We start from the raw sequence: 17,815 nt of genomic DNA, 5'->3' as shown, positions 1-17,815 counted from the left end.
CCTCTCCGTCTGCCCACCCCAACAACCAATGCTCACTTGCTCTTGAGCTCTAAAAATAAAAAAAAAATCTTTATAAACTCTCCAATTACCAACCTCAGCTCCATTAATCTACTAAAAATGTTAAAGTAGTTCCATAATAACGCATCATGGTCATTTCCTATCTTCCATTCAAAACAAAAACAAAAACAAACCTAGTAACTAACAATTATCACTTTAGTGATGCTGACTTTTCAGAATTTCGAGAACCATACAAATAGAAGCCACAAAATGAAGTAAGTGCCCCTTAAGAGGTTAACCCTAGGCAGCCCAGGTGGCTCAGCGGCTCAGCAGTTTATCGCTGCCTTCAGCCCAGGATGTGATCCTGGAGACCCAGGGTGGGGCTCCCAGCATGGGGCCAGCTTCTCCATCTGCCTGTGATTCTCATGAATAAATAAATAAAATCTTAAAAAAAAAAGAGAGGCTAACCCTAACTAACACCCAGATAACTGTAATCTACTACTGAATACACAAAAGTTCCATTGTCAGCTATGTTTCCAAGCAGCCAAATAGGTAACCTTGAACAAGGTGCTTAATTTTTTTGTTCCCATTTTCTCATCCACAGAGAAAGTTTTACCACATCTACTTCAACAACTTGTTTAAAGGACCAAATGTACATAAAATGATTTCCAGAACAATAAAGTGCCATACAAATGTAAGTTGTTAAATGTGATATAAATATCATCAGATTTTAAATGGATATTTCCATTCATCTTTCTTTTTATGTCTCTGCCACTCTTTATATTTCCTAAATCCAAAGATCTGCCAGTACAAGAAAGAACCAGTTCCACCCACAGTCATATTTCAAACATACTAGGCCCTCAGTAAATATTTGTTGAAAAGTATGTTCACCCACATATTATAGAAATTTTAAAATTCTTCTATATGCAATACCTTAACTTGTAAAGGTTAAGCAGCAGACTACTTTCAAACAAAATAACAAATGACATAACTTACATAAAAGATGCCTGTGGTTTTGTCAAAAGCACCACCTTCCTTTGTGCACATTACTCAGCCTGGATATAAATATTCATCTGTGTGAATATCACCCAAGGAATGTTCTTCAGTATTCTGGTTTCACTGGAGGCATGCTTTCCTCATAGAAAAGGATTTCCCTTCTCTTTAACACTAGCAAGATTTCTAAAGATGCCAGATTGGTTCTTCTGGTTTTACAGTCTATGCTTCAGCACTTACAGGGAGAACTTCTGTGGACTTGTGCTCATTTCTCAAATTACCATTCATATACTAAATATGGAAAAAGTTTATTTTTCAAGACCATAAACAGAAAAATATTCTAATACTTCTATCTTAAGATTACTAATAGTCCACTAAATTTGTCAAATAAAAGCATAACTTTTAAATGCTAAACTTCCTGGTTCCTCTGAATATTATATAACGCCTCAAAAATAGAATTCAAGCTTATTTGGCTTTAGTTCTCGATTATCTACACATACATACACACACGCGTGCGCACGCGCGCAGATGTGTTACAGATCATCCATTAATAATTTTTATTAAGCTCTTGAATGATAGTTTTGTATTCACAGTTGAATATAAGTACCCTGAGAGATGCAAAATTCCTAATAGTTTAAACCAAATAATGAAACATCTGTAAACACAGTCACCCAACTCAGCCTTCTTACCATTTTTTTTTTAAAGATTTTATTTATTTATTCATGAGAATACACAGAGAGGAGAGAGAGAGAGAGAGGCAGAGACACAGGCAGAGGGAGAAGCAGGCTCCATGCAAGGAGCCTGACGTGGGACTCGATCTCGGGTTTCCAGGATCACACCCTGAGCTGAGGGCAGTGCTAAACTGCTGAGCCACCGGGGCTGCCCCTTCTTACCATTTTTCTTCTCATTTACCCAACCACATTCTACTGCTGAAATGACTCCTACACTTTGTTACAAAAGATGGACTTTGTGTGCTCACTTTCATCCTTTATGTCTTTATAGCTCAAAGGACATTCCTGAAATAAATATAGGCCATAAAAAAAATTGTTCTAATAGTACAGGTGACAATTTAATCATACTTTGAAAACAAGCCCCCCTGCACAAGGGTTACGAACTTAATTATGTAATATTTAAAAGACAGTACTGCATTTATGGACAACGATTTCATTTGAGAAAAATAGAAAGTTCTATCTCAAACAGGAACATTGTACTATTCATTTTATCTACAAAGAAAACCAGTGTTATATTACAGTCTAATTCTAATTCCAATAAACCCACCAAAATAAAGTACACGATTTGTATAATATTCTCGTATTTACATCAGAAATGATAAAGCAACACCGTATTACTGTTCAGAGTTGTCAACTTAATGAAAACAAAAACAAAAACAAAATTCAACATTAGTTTCAGAACCACATTCATGACCCATATCATCCTCACTCCTGTGTGCCTTCTTTAACACAATACCAGTTCTGCAGGTTTATTTAAACAGTCTACCAAATGAACTAAGATCAAGGCAACCTGGTCTGGTGGAAAAGACAAGGGTTTCGTGGTCAGAAGACTTAGGTGTGAATCCAGACTTTGTTCCTCTGGAGCTGTAAGACCTTGAGCAAATATTTAATTCTCTAAGCTTAAATTTCCTCATGTGTAAAAGGACAAGACCACCAACCTTGAAAATTATTTTGTAGATTAAATCTCTCACTGTTCTGATTATACCAGATTCCTATATGGTATAGGAATTATACCAATTCCATCCAGTGGGTGATGATCTTATACTAAGGGCCAGTTCAGGGGCACCTGGGTGGCTCAGTTGGGTAAGTGTATGCCTTTGGCTCAGGTCATGATCCCAGGTTTCTGGGATAGAGCCCCCGCATCAGGGAATCTGCTTCTCCGTCTCTCTCTGCCCCTTGTGTGCTTGCTCTCTCATTTTCTCTCAAATAAATAAATAAAAATATTTTTTTAATTAATTCATTAATTTAAAAAAATGAGGGCCAGTTCAGAATTATTATGAAGTACATCATTAAGGGGATCACAAACTGTATGAGAGTTAGTAAAGCAGTAATACCATTTTTAGTCTTTTACTGAAAATGTTTTCATATACAAACATGAAAATTTCACAGAGGTCAGAAATCTTTTTAAAACTGACATTTTTGGGATCCCTGGGTGGCGCAGCGGTTTGGCGCCTGCCTTTGGCCTAGGGCACAATCCTGGAGACCCGGGATCGAATCCCACGTCAGGCTCCCGGTGCATGGAGCCTGCTTCTCCCTCTGGCTGTGTCTCTGCCTCTCTCTCTCTCTCACTGTGTGCCTATCATAAATAAATAAAATAAAAAATTAAAAAAAAAAACTGACATTTTTAAATATCAAAATGAAGCTTCAATTATCAACAGTGAAAACTGGTTAATTTTCTAAAAAATGTTTTGTGTGCTTATATTTATCCAAACCTCACAAAGCAAAAAATTTTTAAACTTTCTTAAAAGAGCTGTACTTTAGAACCCAGAGACAGCCCAGTTATCTAAACAATGGGCTACATGATACACCACAGTCTCCAGGCAAAGTCACAACAGGATGAGAAAAGAGCCTTCAGCCTCTCTCAGATTTCCTGGCCACTGTTATTTTAAAACTTGATCACATAAACATAAACAGAGGGAAAAAATCCACTTCAGATAAGCGCCATGGGTTATGACTTATGATCTGTTCTTAATACATCATATTAATTTACATTAAATATTACAATAATGCATTACACTTTTCTTGTTCATGCTTCTAGACTAATGAAGAATATGTGCATTACAGTTTTACATAATACGTATTTAGGGTTTTTAATCCTATAATCTCTTTCTAAAGTTCTTTTACTTCTTTTTAAAATTAGCTTTTGAAAACGAAAATGTAACTCAAACTGGGAGAACAATGTCACACAGAACATACAAACGCAACAGGCAAATCTGCCTAAGATTAAAATGACTTGTTTACCACTGTGTGTATAATTCCTGCGCAATTTAAAATACTCAACACGAGCTGTATATTTAAAAGTCAATGAGTTACTTTGAATGGCTGCATTGTTTCGAGCTCTGGCTATAGCCCAATGTGTAATGTCTCTAAAATCAATGATAAAAAATACCAAGGTAATTTTTTCACGAAGCAATTTCCAATTATAAAACCACAACCCAAGGTATCTATGAAGTTTAGTTAATTTGTACAGATATGCTGTTTTCCTGCCAACCTTTGCACCATGACCATTCCAGCCCAAGTTCAAGATTCACATTTTATGGTGTGAATAGTTTCAACTAAACCTTAAGAATTTTTAAAACTTTCACACCCTGACGATACTTAGATACACTGCATGTACACCACCAGAGCATACCAGCAAATGAAACTTTAATTTAGCACGTACAGCAACCTGTGAAGTTGCGGCAGTGTTCCTAGTGGCTCACTAGTATCTGTAGATCAGGATGCATACATTCCCCCACTACAACTTTATGCCCGATAAAACGTAACCTGTCTTCTTAAACACTACAGAAATAGTATTTCCGACACGGATGTGCCAGTAATAACCCTACCAAATTACTTCCTACTTAAAATCCCGGGGTTGGGGATCCCTGGGTGGCTCAGCGGTTTAGCGCCTGCCTTCGGCCCGGATCGAGGCCCGGGATCGAGTCCCGCATCGGGCTCCCTGCGTGGAGCTTGCTTCTCCCTCTGCCTGTGTCTCTCTCTCTCTATTTCTCTCTCTCTGTATGTGTCTCTCATGAATAAATAAGTAAAATCTTAAAAAAAAAAAAAAAAAATCCCGGGGTTGGAGCATCTGAATGGTTTTAAGGAGTTTCTGGAAATTAACAAATATAGAAAGCTCTTGTTGGGTAGCACAAACGTCAACTAACATACTCCAAGCCCTGGACCACCTAAAGACTGAAATTACAACGTTAAGACAGTCCCCAACCCGGTCTTCTACATGATTAAACTATTAATTTAACAGTGGCTGGCCCCTGATTTGCAGGTATCTCAGAGCAAACGCACTATTCCTACGCTGGATTTTAAGCTCGTTTACTCAAGAGAAAAAACTACCACGGGGCGTCCAAGCCCGGGCGGGACACGGGGTGCTCTGCTACCTGGGAGCCGGGGAAGAGACCCGACGGCGGCCGGCCGCCGACAGACCCGTGAAAGGAGACGCTCGCTGCCCCGTGCAAACGAGAACCGGCACCTGCCCCGCCACGCGCATCCCGGGGAGGAGACCCGGCCGTCACCCCGGCGGCCGAGGAGGCCCGAAGCAGCGCGGCCCGGGCCCGCGAGGCCCTGACGCCGACGCGCCGACCAGGGGCCCCGCGTCACTCACCGCGGCGGCCGCGAGCGCAGGTGCGCGGGGGCGAGGCGAGGCTACCTGTGGCCGCTGAGGTGGAGGGCGGGGTGGAAGGTAAGGAAGTCGAGCGCAAAGGGCGACTGCGTGGCCGAGCTCTGAGACGCGGCGGCGGCGGCGGCGGCGGCGGCGGCGCCCGCGATGCTGCGAGCTTCCTGCTCGGACAGATCCCGGGGCCGTCTCCGCCCGCCGGCCGGCGCCCCGCCGAGTCCCCGGCCCCGGCGCGCGCACGTCACGGCTACGGAGCGCCCAAGGGGGCGGGGGCGCCGCGGGCCGGGGCGGGGCGGGGCGGGGCGGGGCGGGGCGGGGCGGGGCGGCCGGGCACGGGGGGCGCAGGCGCGCGCTCCCCGAGGGGGCGCTCGGCGCCCGCAGCCGCCCCGCCCCGCCCCGCCCCGCCGCCCCGCGCCGCGCGGCCTCCCGGGCTGAGGTGGGCGCGCTGGAGCGCGGGAGGGGCCGCCGCGGGCCGGACCGGCAGCCTCGTTCCCCCCCTGCGGCTCGGCCTTCCTCGCCGCGGTGGTCTCCAGCCCGGGTGCGGAGACGGTGCAGTCCTGCAACAGCCAGAACCAGTTCACGGAGGGAGAAAGGTGTTCACACAGGGCGCCAGGACCCCGCGTTTTACTTGAGGGCGGGCGGGAACGACCACTGCGTTGTTGCGGAGGGAAGAACCGCTGCTCGCTAGGCTCCGGTCCGGTCGGCTTGGGCTGCGCTGGGCTGCGCTGGGCTGAGCTGGGCTGAGCTGGGCTGCGCTGGGGTGGGCTGAGCTGGGAGGCGCTGGGCTGAGCTGGGCTGCGCTGGGGTGGGCTGAGCTGGGCTGCGCTGGGCTGAGCTGGGCTGGGGTGGGCTGAGCTGGGCTGGGGTGGGCTGCGCTGTGCTGGGCTGAGCTGGGCTGGGCTGGGGTGGGCTGGGCTGGGCTGCGCTGGGCTGCGCTGGGCTGTGCTGGGTTGCGCTGAGCTGGCCTGCGCTGGGCTGGGCTGGGCTGCGCTGGGCTGCGCTGGGCTGCGCTGGGCTGTGCTGGGTTGCGCTGAGCTGGGCTGCGCTGGGCCGGGCTACGCTGGGCTGGGGTGGGCTGGGCTGGGGTGGGCTGAGCTGGGCTGCGCTGCGCTGGGCTGGGCTGCGCTAGGAGGCGCTGGGCTGGGCTGGGAGGCGCTGGGCTACGCTGGGCTGAGCTGGGCTGCGCTAGGCTGTGCTGGGCTGTGCATGGCGCTGGGCTGGGCTGCGCTGGGCTGGGGTGGGCTGAGCTGGGCTGCGCTGGGCTGAGCTGGGGTGGGCTGAGCTGAGCTGCGCTGGGGTGGGCTGGACTGCGCTGGGAGGCGCTGGGCTGCGCTGGGCTGCTCTGGGCTGAGCTGGGCTGCGCTGGGCTGGGAGGCGCTGGGCTATGCTGGGCTGAGCTGGGGTGGGCTGAGCTGGGCTGCGCTAGGCTGTGCTGGGCTGTGCAGGGCGCTGGGCTGGGCTGGGCTACGCTGGGCTGGGGTGGGCTGAGCTGGGCTGCGCTGGGCTGGGGTGGGCTGCGCTGGGCTGGCTGGGCTGGGGTGGGCTGAGCTGAGCTGCGCTGGGGTGGGCTGGACTGCGCTGGGAGGCGCTGGGCTACGCTGGGCTGCGCTGGGCTGAGCTGGGCTGCGCTGGGCTGCTCTGGGCTGAGCTGGGCTGCGCTGGGCTGGGCTGCGCCGCGACAGGAGCAGTCTTGCCGCTCTGCTTTGGGTGGCAGAGGGTCTGAAATGGAAATTTTGTATTCCTCCGGCCCCCGAATCCCCGTTTACTGACTAGAACCCGATCTTCTCTGTCGTTTGTTTTACTGTTTTTATAAGTGACATACCTGTAAATCCTATTTGAAAATTAAATATGAAGTGGCTATGCAAAATTGAATTATATGATGAAAACATGCGTCGCCTTTACAACGAAATGAAATGGTAATCATTAATTGTAATACTAAATGTCTCCGTTGAAAAAAGTTAAGAGGACCTACACAAGATAATTACATTTTTTTTCCCTCAACATTTCTGAGTGGCAAGTAGGAAACTTCAGGAAATCTACAAGATTCTGATACGAGACAAATTTCAGATACTCAGTTCTTCCACAGTTCTTTTGGTGGAAAAGATAAGTTACGGTGAGATATTACGGTGAGATAGAAACTACTAATAATGAAGTAGGGAAGTAAGAAAGAGGAAGAGGAACCAAGAAAGGAAATAATTTACAGCAATCTCAGAAATTTAAGTTCTGATTGCCAGGAGGTAGGTCTTAAATGTATAAAACTACATTTCAAAACAAATTGGAAAAAAGAAAAACAAGAATAAGAAGAGAGTAATTTCTGTTCACAGCTTTGAGTTCCTTTTGGACTTAAGATTTAAAAGTTATGTGAGTAATAACTTGTGATTTTTTTTTCTCTTGTTCTCCTTTACTCCCACTTCCATTACTGAGTCCCTTTGCTTCAAGTTCCGCATCTCTTGAATGTATCCAATTCTTCTTTAGAACCACTACCATTATCTTATTTCAAGCCACCATTATTTCAGATCTTGCATACTACTTTAGCCAGCTAAACTTTTCACCAGGCTGCAATCCTGTCCCCTTATAATCTTCTCTACAATGCCACCAGGTTTATATTTTACAAAAGTCTATGTAATCCTCTTTTTAAACTCCTATAGTGACACTCTACCTTTAGTATAAAATCCAAATTAGTTAAGATGTGTTATGTGAGCCTTCCATTGTTTTTGTTTAAGAAGCACAGTGGGGATTTCTTTTTTTTTTTTTTTTCTTAATTGAATTTTAATACCTTTTCATTGTTCCTCAGTTCATCACTGTCTTAAACCCCCAAAAGCTGTCCTAAACCAGGCTTATTCAGTTACCTGCTTGCCTTTGGAATCATTTGCATTTTGGATCACTGTCTTAGCCCTTCTTTCCTATCCAGTCTCATTTCCACCAACAGCCTGTCTCCATTTCTTGTACTTTTACACAAGCCATATTGAAGTACCGGTGTGTCCAGAAAAAAACAATTATGCTCTTTATGACATTGGAGTGTTGCCAAGCTAAATCCAGTGAATCCTTCAGAACAAAATCTGTTTGTCCCCTCTAAGTTTTCCTGGGGCCCCTGGCTGATTCAGTCAGAAGAGCATGCAGTTCTTATCTCAGGGTCCTGAGTTCAAGCCCCACCTTGTGGGCAGAGATTACTTAAATAAATTTTAAAAACTTTTAAAAAGGAAGAAGTTTTCTTTAATCCCCTTATCTAACACTTAGGTGCAATTTGGTGGTCTTTTTCATCTCTCTCATAGCACTTATTGCACGTATCTCTTCCAACACTTATTTCACCATTAATACTTTATATATCCACCAACTGAACACATCATCTGAACTCTTGATGTTGCCTCTGCTCATTCTAGTCCATTCTCTCTCCACTCCTAGAGTTACCCCTCCCCTGAATCTGATTGTGTCATCTCCTCTACCAAATCCTGATGACTTTCAGATCAGTGAAAAACTCATTTATATGATTACAGAATCCTTCACAATCCTGAACTTACCCAGTCCTTTTTAATGCTCCTCTGTCATCAAAACTCAGTCTGTTATTTTCTCTGTCCTGACTCTTGCAGAATTTTTCATTTCTTTGTTTTCCGGAGCACCCACTTCATACCTATATTGTAGCACTTATTAAGTGGTATCAACATTACATTTTTATATTTGATTTCCTCTGTAACAGCTCTCCAAAATACTGAGCTTTTTAATTTGTTTTTATTTTTTTCAAGATTTTATTTATTCATGAGAGACACTGAGAGAGAGAGAGAGAGAGAGAGAGAGAAGCAGAGACACAGGCAGAGGGAGAAGCAGGCTCCATGCAGGAAGCCCAATGCAGGACTTGATCCCAGATCCTGGGATCACACCCTGAGCCAAAGGCAAACGCTCTACCACTGAGCCACCCAGGCATCCCGATACTGAGCTTTTTAATTAGAAATTTTACCGTTATTTTTTTCTCATTCCTAGAGATGAGCACAGTGTCTGCCTCACTGAATTATAACAACTGCTGAAATGTATTGAATGTTGTGTGCTAATACTATAGCACGCACTTTACATAAATCATCCCAATACATTCTCAGAGGCCTATGAGGTAATACAATGAGGATTTGCTTTTTGCTTGCCTAGCTTCTGAATTCCCATCCTATTTGTGGAGAATTATTAATTTTGAGTCTTGATGGGAACAGGGCCTACCTCACACTTCGCAAACTGGGTTTGGTCAAAGTCTCTCTCCCCACTAGGGCATAATCATGGCATGGGACCTCAGTTAACACAAATGGATGTTCTCACCTGCAACTTGGAATCTGGATAGGGTGATGCAAATATGCAGAGATAGAGATAATTCACAGTTGTATAGATAAATGTGGCAACCCAGATCTGGTCATGACAGTGCTAACAGTGACATCATGAATAGATGGCCTTGCACATTTTACACACCAATTCTCCATCATTCCCAGTGATTGTGTGAGCTACATAGTACTTGTCTACTACATTCTTCTTCTAGATAAGTTAGCCAGAGTTTTTTGTTGTTGCTTTCAACCAAGAACCCCAATTAATCTAGAAAAGTTCTATCATTATCCCTATCTTATAAAAAAGTAATAAATAGGTGCTCAAGTGCTTATTTAATGAGTGAGATATTTGCAACACTATCACTTCTAGAAGAAATTTTTATCATTGCCTCAGTTATTAATAATTTTGTATGAATAGTAATCATCTGGAATGTATAGGGAACTAAGTTATAGGAAAGAAGCAGATCCCTAAAGAGATAGTTTTGGGAATTTTTCCTTAGGATATATCTTAGCCCATCCTCATACATCAACATTTTTATCTTCCTTACTTCATCATAAAAAACTAATGTTTGATGATTACTGTAAAATAATAAATAATTTTGTTAAAAAGTTTGAATGATGTTTTAAACATATTACTGAACTTACTCTAGAAAGTAGCCCAATACATCTTACATATATTTTCAGTATGAAAGACTAAAATTAAAGCTGAAATGTCATTTATCAATAGACACTTTGATTTCTTTTTGTGGAGCCCACCACAGGGTTTGAACTCATGACCCTGAGATCAAGAGTCAGACACTTAACTGACTGAGCCACCCAGGTGGCTCAAAAGATACTTTAAAAATTTTTCTTAACCAGATCACCATACATTTTTTTTTATCATTCTGTCTCCTGGAAATTTTTGTAACTATGGTTTCCCTTACTTAAACTCCCAGTTGTTTTTCCTGAATTGTTCTAGCGGCATTATAATTAAAACAAAAGCACAAGCGTAGCCAAAGATCATCACCTCAAACACTTAACTGTCAAATGTCTTAAAAACAGTCTGGCTGGCTCAGTCAGTAGAGCACACAACTTTGATATCAGGCTTTTATGTTCGAACCCCATGTTGGGGCCCCACATCAGGTGCAGAAATTACTTTAAAATAAAATCTTGGGACGCCTGGGTTGCTCAGTGGTTGAGCAACTGCCTTCGGCTCAGGGCATGATCCTGGGATCTGGGATTGAGTCCCACATCGGGCTCCCTGCATCGAGACTGCTTTTCCTTCTGCCTATGTCTCTGCCTCTCTCTCTGTGTGTGTCTCATGAATAAATAAATAAATCTTATAAAATCTTAAAAATCTGAGGTGCCTGAGCGACTCAGTTGGTTGAGTGCCCAGCTCTTCATTTCTTCATGATCTCAGCCCTACTTCAGGCTCCACACTCAGTGGAGAGTCTGCTGGGGTTCTCTCTCTCCCTCTGCCTCGGCCCCTCTGTTTGTGCATGTTCCTGCTCTCTGTCTCTCAAATAAATAAATCTTAAAAAAAAAAAAAAAACTTCCATCTAATATGCCATACCCAGTCATCTTCAACTCAAGTGCAGTAATTTGAAAAGGGACAGAGAAGAGTCATTTATTTTTTTCGGACCTATATGGGTCAGATGTAATCTAACCCAATTATAGAAATTAAGAGAAAGCAAATGAGTGAAGGCATTCTGGAAGTACAGAATTATGTTAAAACATATAAATGAAGTGAATATGTGAGAAGGAAACAGGTTCCAGGCCTGGCTCTCCAGACCCATGACCTGTATAAGTCATTTAATCTCATGGAGACTCAATTTACTCATCAATAAAATAACGATAATAATACCTCCTGCTCAAGGAAAAGACTAAATAAAGCAAGCTAAAAAGAGGTTTTTACAAACACTTATCTTGCTACATGCTAGAAAAGTTTATAAATATATATATCTTGTAAATATATTTGAGCAAGAAAGAAAAACCCTTAAATTAATGCTAAAACTTATTTGAAGTTAGCTTTGTTTTAAACTAATTAATACAAGAAGTCAATTATTGAATTTCTTTTTATATTGTTTTGATGAAATCTGAATATTAAAAAAGTAATAGAAATTTATATAAAATATATAACTTCTAGGAAGTTTTCCTAGTCTACAGAAGTCTTCCTACTATAGTTTAGGAATATAATGAGAAAAGTAATTGAATATCTATTTTTCTTGCATATTATAAATAAATGATTACACTTGAATTTATGGATATTTAATTTTAAAAATCAAATGTACAATTATTTAAATTTTATTTATTTATTTATTCATGAGAGACACAAAGAGAGAAACAGACATAGGCAGAGGGAGAAGCAAGCTCCACATGGGGAGCCCGATATGGGACTCCAGCCCAGCACCCCGGGATCACAACCTAAGCCGAAGGCAGGTTGGTACTCAACCATTGAGCCACCCAGGAGTCCCTCAAATGTACAATTTAAAGAAGCTTTGCAAAAGTAGAAAAACAAGGCTGAATTAAATTTTAAGACAGAAAACCATAAAGATATATATCATAAATAGATGATCTGCATAAAGAATTCAGTGTCATAATTCAGAAAGTTCCATTCTCCACAGCCTACATAAATAGTTCAGAAAATACACCAGAAAATTAGTGGTGTGTAAGATCTGCAAAATTATATTTTTATAAATCCCTAATTGGTTATAAGTTAATCATTGTCCGTGATCAATTGGTTGATTCTCATTCAGATAGTATCATTAATATGATTCAACCCTCAGATTGGATTTAATGCCCAGTGAAATATTTTGTGTAGATCTTTATGTTAGTACACTTCATAGTATAATGACTTTTTTATTTACATGTCTGGGAGCCCACTGAAATCTTACCTGTCTTTGGACACCCAGAATCAGCTGGGGCACAAAAGGCGTGGACTCAGTAAATATTTGTGGAATGGAGTTGGGCTGAATGAACTTGAGCTCTGGCAGGTCTATATTCAGAAATGAGTTTTTTAGGACATTTTAGAACTTTGTCATTGGAGAAAATAGGCTTTAATTTTCCATGGGAAAAAAAATAAAAATAATTTTCCATGGGAACATGTAATTTATATTTAAATCACTATTCCACAGATGATTCAATATTCATAAAGAATCTGCATATATTTCATCTCATTTTTTGAAAAGTGCATTTCATAATACTTACCATTTTTATTTTCACCAGTTATCCTTCAATTTTATATGTTAAGCAATTGTGATATTGCTATCTTATAAAAAATATAAAGATGAAAATAAATTGTATCTTCTCTAAAGGTTATGAATGAGATATTCAAAGTTGATATTATAGAATATAAAAATTACTATGTATATAATTTTTTTAAAAAAAGATGGTGTGGGGAGTACTATTTAAACAAATCAGTGATACACAACACACTTCTGAACAAAATGTTAAATAAATGAAAACACTGGTAGTGGCTGTTTTCTTGCTTAAAAATAGTAGTTTCTTGAAATAGATCAAGGAAGTATCAAGTAATCACTGACCAGGAAGTGGCTAATATGTCAGAGTTAAATATTATCCTACTGTTAACAATAAACAGAAGTTTGAAGACAACGAAGCATTAAATGTATTCACAGAGTAATAACCTGAGTTCATTCACATAGGCTTTATTGAGATTTACCAAATGATTATTATATTAGTCAGCCTATGCTGTGTAGCTAACCAAATCTCAATGGTATATAACTAAGAGCATTCATTTTTCTCCTGAGCAAGTGTATAGTTCTCCTAGGACAACTCTAATTTAGGCTGCTAGTAAATTCAACTCTGTTCTAGTGTCTCATTCTGGGGTTCAAGATGAAGGTCCAGTGGCTACCTGGGGTATACTCTTCTTGGGTCCAAGGTCAGAAACATACTGTGTCTCTTAAAGTCTAAGCCCAGAATTGGCACACTGCTACTTCTGCCCATATTCTATTGACCAGAGAAAGTCAGATGATGAACCCCAGCATCAATGGGGCAGGATAGATAGTCTTACCATGAATGTGTAGGTAATAAATGTTTGCTGAACAAAAATATAATAATCTAAATAATCTAATTTATTGAGTTTATTAATTATTCAGAATGATGTATTAAAAAGAGTTGGAGAGGCTCCTGGGGTGGCTCAGCGGTTGAGCATCTGCCTTTGGCTCAGGTCCTGATCCTAGTTTGCTGGGATCGAGTCCCCTATCAGGTTCCCTGGGGAGCCTACTTCTCCCTCTGCCTATGTCTCTGCCTTTCTCTCTGTGTCTCTCATGAATAAATAAATAAATACAATCTTAAAAAAAAAGGGAAGATTAAGAGGTACATGACAGGCTTCTGAGATGCTTATGATGTTCTATTTCTTACTTCCGTGGTAATTACACAGGTGAGTTCCCTTGGCTATATATTCATTGAGCTATACATTCATGATCTGTATAATTTTTCTGTATGATATGCTTCAAATAGAAACTTATATATAAAAACTTTAAAATTTTTGGCATTTTTTTTAGATTTCTAAATTTTTAGTTCTCTTAGAAAAGTCATAAATTACTTGATTCTAGAATAGAAAAGTCTTTTATTGGGACACCTGCATGGCTCAGTGGTTGAGCATCTGCCTTCCACACAGGGTGTGATCCTGGAGTTCCAGGATTGAGTCCCACATCAGGCTCCCTGCCACATCAGGCTTCCTGCAGGGAGCCTGCTTCTCCCTCTGCCTATGTCTGTCTGTCTGTCTGTCTCTCTCTCTCTCTCTCTGTCTCTCATGAATAAATAAATAAAATCTTAAAAAAAAAAAAAGTCTTGTTAAATGATGTGACATGAAACACTTGGCTGGATCAAGAGCCATGTGATTCTTGATCTTGGGGTCATGTGTTCAAACCCCATGTTGCGGGTAAGGCTTACTTTAAAAAACTGCTGTGAGGGACCCCTGGGTGGCTCAGTGGTTGAGCATCTGCCTTTGACTCAGGCTGAAAAACAAATGGTGATTCCAGGGTCCTGGTATCTAGTCCCGAAAAGGGCTCCCCACAGGAAGCCTGCTTCTTCCTCTGCCTATGTCTCTGCCTCTCTCTCCATGTCGCTCATCAATAAATAAATAAAATCTTTTAAAAAAATAAGAAAATAAATAAAATAAAAAATTGCTGTGAGAAAACATGTGTCTTTCCAAAGAAATAATAGGTATTCCTGAGATTAAATATATTTGCATATTTATTAATAATGTGGAGATAACCAGGCCAAGTTAATTTCAGCATATTAAAAAATATCTAAGGTCATATCTGGATACAGTTGAAACTTGTAATTTTGCTTTTGAATATTTAAAAACAAATGTAGATAAGTGTATTAGTTATTGCCAATTTGATCATGCCAATAATAATTACAAAAAACAATTAGAAAACAATCTGCCTCAACATATATCCCCCCAAACTTAGTATTATCTTTTTTATTTTTTATTTATTTTTTTAGTATTCTAATAACATTTTAAACCAAAAAAAATAGGAATTAAAAACAGTTCTTTTAGGGATCCCTGGGTGGCGCAGCGGTTTAGCGCCTGCCTTTGGCCCAGGGCGCGATCCTGGAGACCCGGGATCGAATCCCACATCGGGTTCCCAGTGCATGGAGCCTGCTTCTCCCTCTGCCTGTGTCTCTGCCTCTCTCTCTCTCTCTCTCTGTGTGACTATTATAAATAAATAAAAATTAACAAAAATAAATAAATAAAATAAAAACAGTTCTTTTAAAGTTATTTAAGTAATCTCTACACCCAGCATGGAGCTCAAACTCATGACCCTGAGATCAACAGTGCCATGTTCTTCTCATTGAGCAAGCCAGGTGCCCCCCAAAAATAGCTTTTATAATGTATTAAGTGTATATAAAAATATATTCAAATTATTAGTAGATAAAATTTTACTTGTGTATTTAAATCTTTGGAGCATATAAGATTTAAACCTTAGCGTTATTCAAACTGTGGATAATATTAACGTAGTATACATTTTAAGGAGCATCTTTTTTTCTGTAATAAAGATTTTATTTATTTATTTGACACACAGAGAGAGCACAAGCAGGAGGAACAGCAGGCAGTGGGAGAGGGAGAAGCAGGCTCCTGGCAGAGCAGAGAACCCCATGTGGGGCTCCATCCCAGGACCCTGAGATCATGACCTGAGCCGAAGGCAGATGCTCAACCACTGAGCCACCAAGACATTCCAGCATGACTGGTATTATATAAAATTGAATTATACTTATATAATATTAGAAAGGACTTGAGGTTTTTACAGTATAATGCCATAGCATCTAATAACATCCATTCCTGCAGGTCTTACTTATGGCTATCAATGAAATTGTATAGTTTTCTCATTCAAGGTATATGCTCTTTTGTAAAATTAATTCCTAAGTATTTTATAGTTCTTGGTCATCACCATGAGTGATTTTCCCCCAATTTCTTTGTTAGATTTTCATTGTGTATTTATCAAAGCAATGTAACAGATTTTTTAGTTTCCTAAGTTTTCTAGTTGCATAATCACCTACTCAATAAAAAACATTTATCATTTATCTCTTATTTTCCAAAGTTTTATAGCAGTTATTGCATTTTCTTGTCCCACTACATCTGCTAATAATGCAAAAGCAATATTGAGTAGCATGAGAACCTGTCTAGTTCTTGATGTACTGGTTGTATTTCACCATTTAATATATTTTATTACTATGATACTATACTCTATGTTATAACACATTTCTCTAATCTCAAAGATTGTTATGGACAATTAAATTTTTATATGATCATATAAATGCCCTTCTTTAATCTTTGACATAACAAGTGATATACTTCCTGATATTGAACATCCTTAAACTTAGTTATCACTTGTTTGCTTATTACTGGATTCTAATTGCCAATATTTTATTTAGATTTTGTCAATTGTGAATCATAAATTACATAATTTCTTAGTTTTCCTTTTTGACACCATCTTTACTAGAGCTTTTTATTAAAGGTGTATTGGTCTCATAAATGAATTGAGAGTTTTTCAAACATTTCTATGGCCTTGAATTTTTAAAATAATCTGACTTAAATGTTTAAAAATTCAAATACAAGAATTGATAAGGTCTTTGTTCATATTCAGTGGTAGCTCAGTAACCCCTTGTCTTTTCAGCGTACATAGTATAATCAAGTAGTCTACTTTTTTTTTTTTAGAGAGAGAACATAAGTGAGGGGTGAGGAGTGTAGGGGCAGAGGAAGAGGGAGGGAAAGAATCTTAAGCAGGCTCCACAGTATCTCAGAGTTCAATGTAGGGCTCAGCCTCATGACCCTGAGATCATGACCTGAGCCAAAATCAAGAGTTGGACACTTAACTGACTGAACCATCCAGGTGCTCTGCATTGTCTTACTTCTTGAATCAGTTCTGATATTTTTAACTAAGAATACACTTATTTCCTCCAGGCTTTCATATTTCTGGTCATGTTATATGTCTCTATTTGTTTAAAGTAGGCCAGAATAGGACAGCCCGGGTGGCTCAGCGGTTTAGCGCTGCCTTCAGCCCAGGGCCTGATCCTGGAGACCCAGGATCAAGTCCCATGTCGGGCTCCCTGCCTGCAGCCTGCTTCTCCCTCTAAATGTGTCTCAGCCTCTCTCTCTCTCTTTCTCTCAATCTCTCTCTCTCTCTTTCTGTCTCTCATGAATAAATAAATAAATCTTTAAAAAAAAAAAGAAAGTAGGCCAGAATAAGAAATCAAAAAGGAAGAAAGGAACATTAAGAGTATGTAGAACCCTTGTAAGTTTGCTTTCTACATAACTTATTCCATTAATTACTTACTTAGCCTCCTATTATGTACAACATACTGCTTGGTGCTGGGGACATAGTGGTGAGCAAAAAGAGACAATTAGGCCTTGTATACTTTTTTTTTTAAGAATTTATTTTTAAGTAATCTCTACACCCAAATGTGGAGCTTGAACTCACTACCTCGAGATCAAGAGTTGCATGCTCTACTGACTAAGCCAGCCAGGTGCCCCTAATGTCTTTTTCTCTCCCTCTGTCTTTTTTTTTTTTTTTTTTTTTATGATAGTCACAGAGAGAGAAGCAGGCTCCATGCACCGGGAGCCCAACGTGGGATTCGATCCCAGGTCTCCAGGATCACGCCCTGGGCCAAAGGCAGGCACTAAACCACTGCGCCACCCAGGGATTCCCCTCTCCCTCTGTCTTTTTAAGTAGGCTCCACAC

General features: G+C 40.9%; 1 protein-coding gene across 14 annotated transcripts in view; it reads right to left on the bottom strand.

Moving 5' to 3' along the window:
- MYO6 (myosin VI) overlaps window positions 1-5,574 on the bottom strand; it is a 141,420-nt gene extending 135,846 nt beyond the window's left edge. For 9 of the 14 annotated variants that reach the window (XR_011996883.1, XM_026007384.2, XM_026007386.2 and 6 more), the window contains exon 1: window positions 5,320-5,574. The gene's annotated coding sequence lies outside the window, so the exon portion shown is untranslated. The remainder of the gene's footprint in view (window positions 1-5,319) is intronic. The other 5 variants (XR_011996884.1, XM_026007385.2, XM_072735667.1 and 2 more) reach the window with 1 other exon arrangement.
- Window positions 5,575-17,815: the final 12,241 nt, after the last annotated feature.

The sequence above is a fragment of the Vulpes vulpes genome, chromosome 1, assembly GCF_048418805.1.
Source record: "Vulpes vulpes isolate BD-2025 chromosome 1, VulVul3, whole genome shotgun sequence".
Classification (NCBI taxonomy): domain Eukaryota; kingdom Metazoa; phylum Chordata; class Mammalia; order Carnivora; family Canidae; genus Vulpes; species Vulpes vulpes.
Note: the sequence above shows the minus strand (reverse complement) of the source record. Positions and strands in the feature narration are given on the sequence as shown.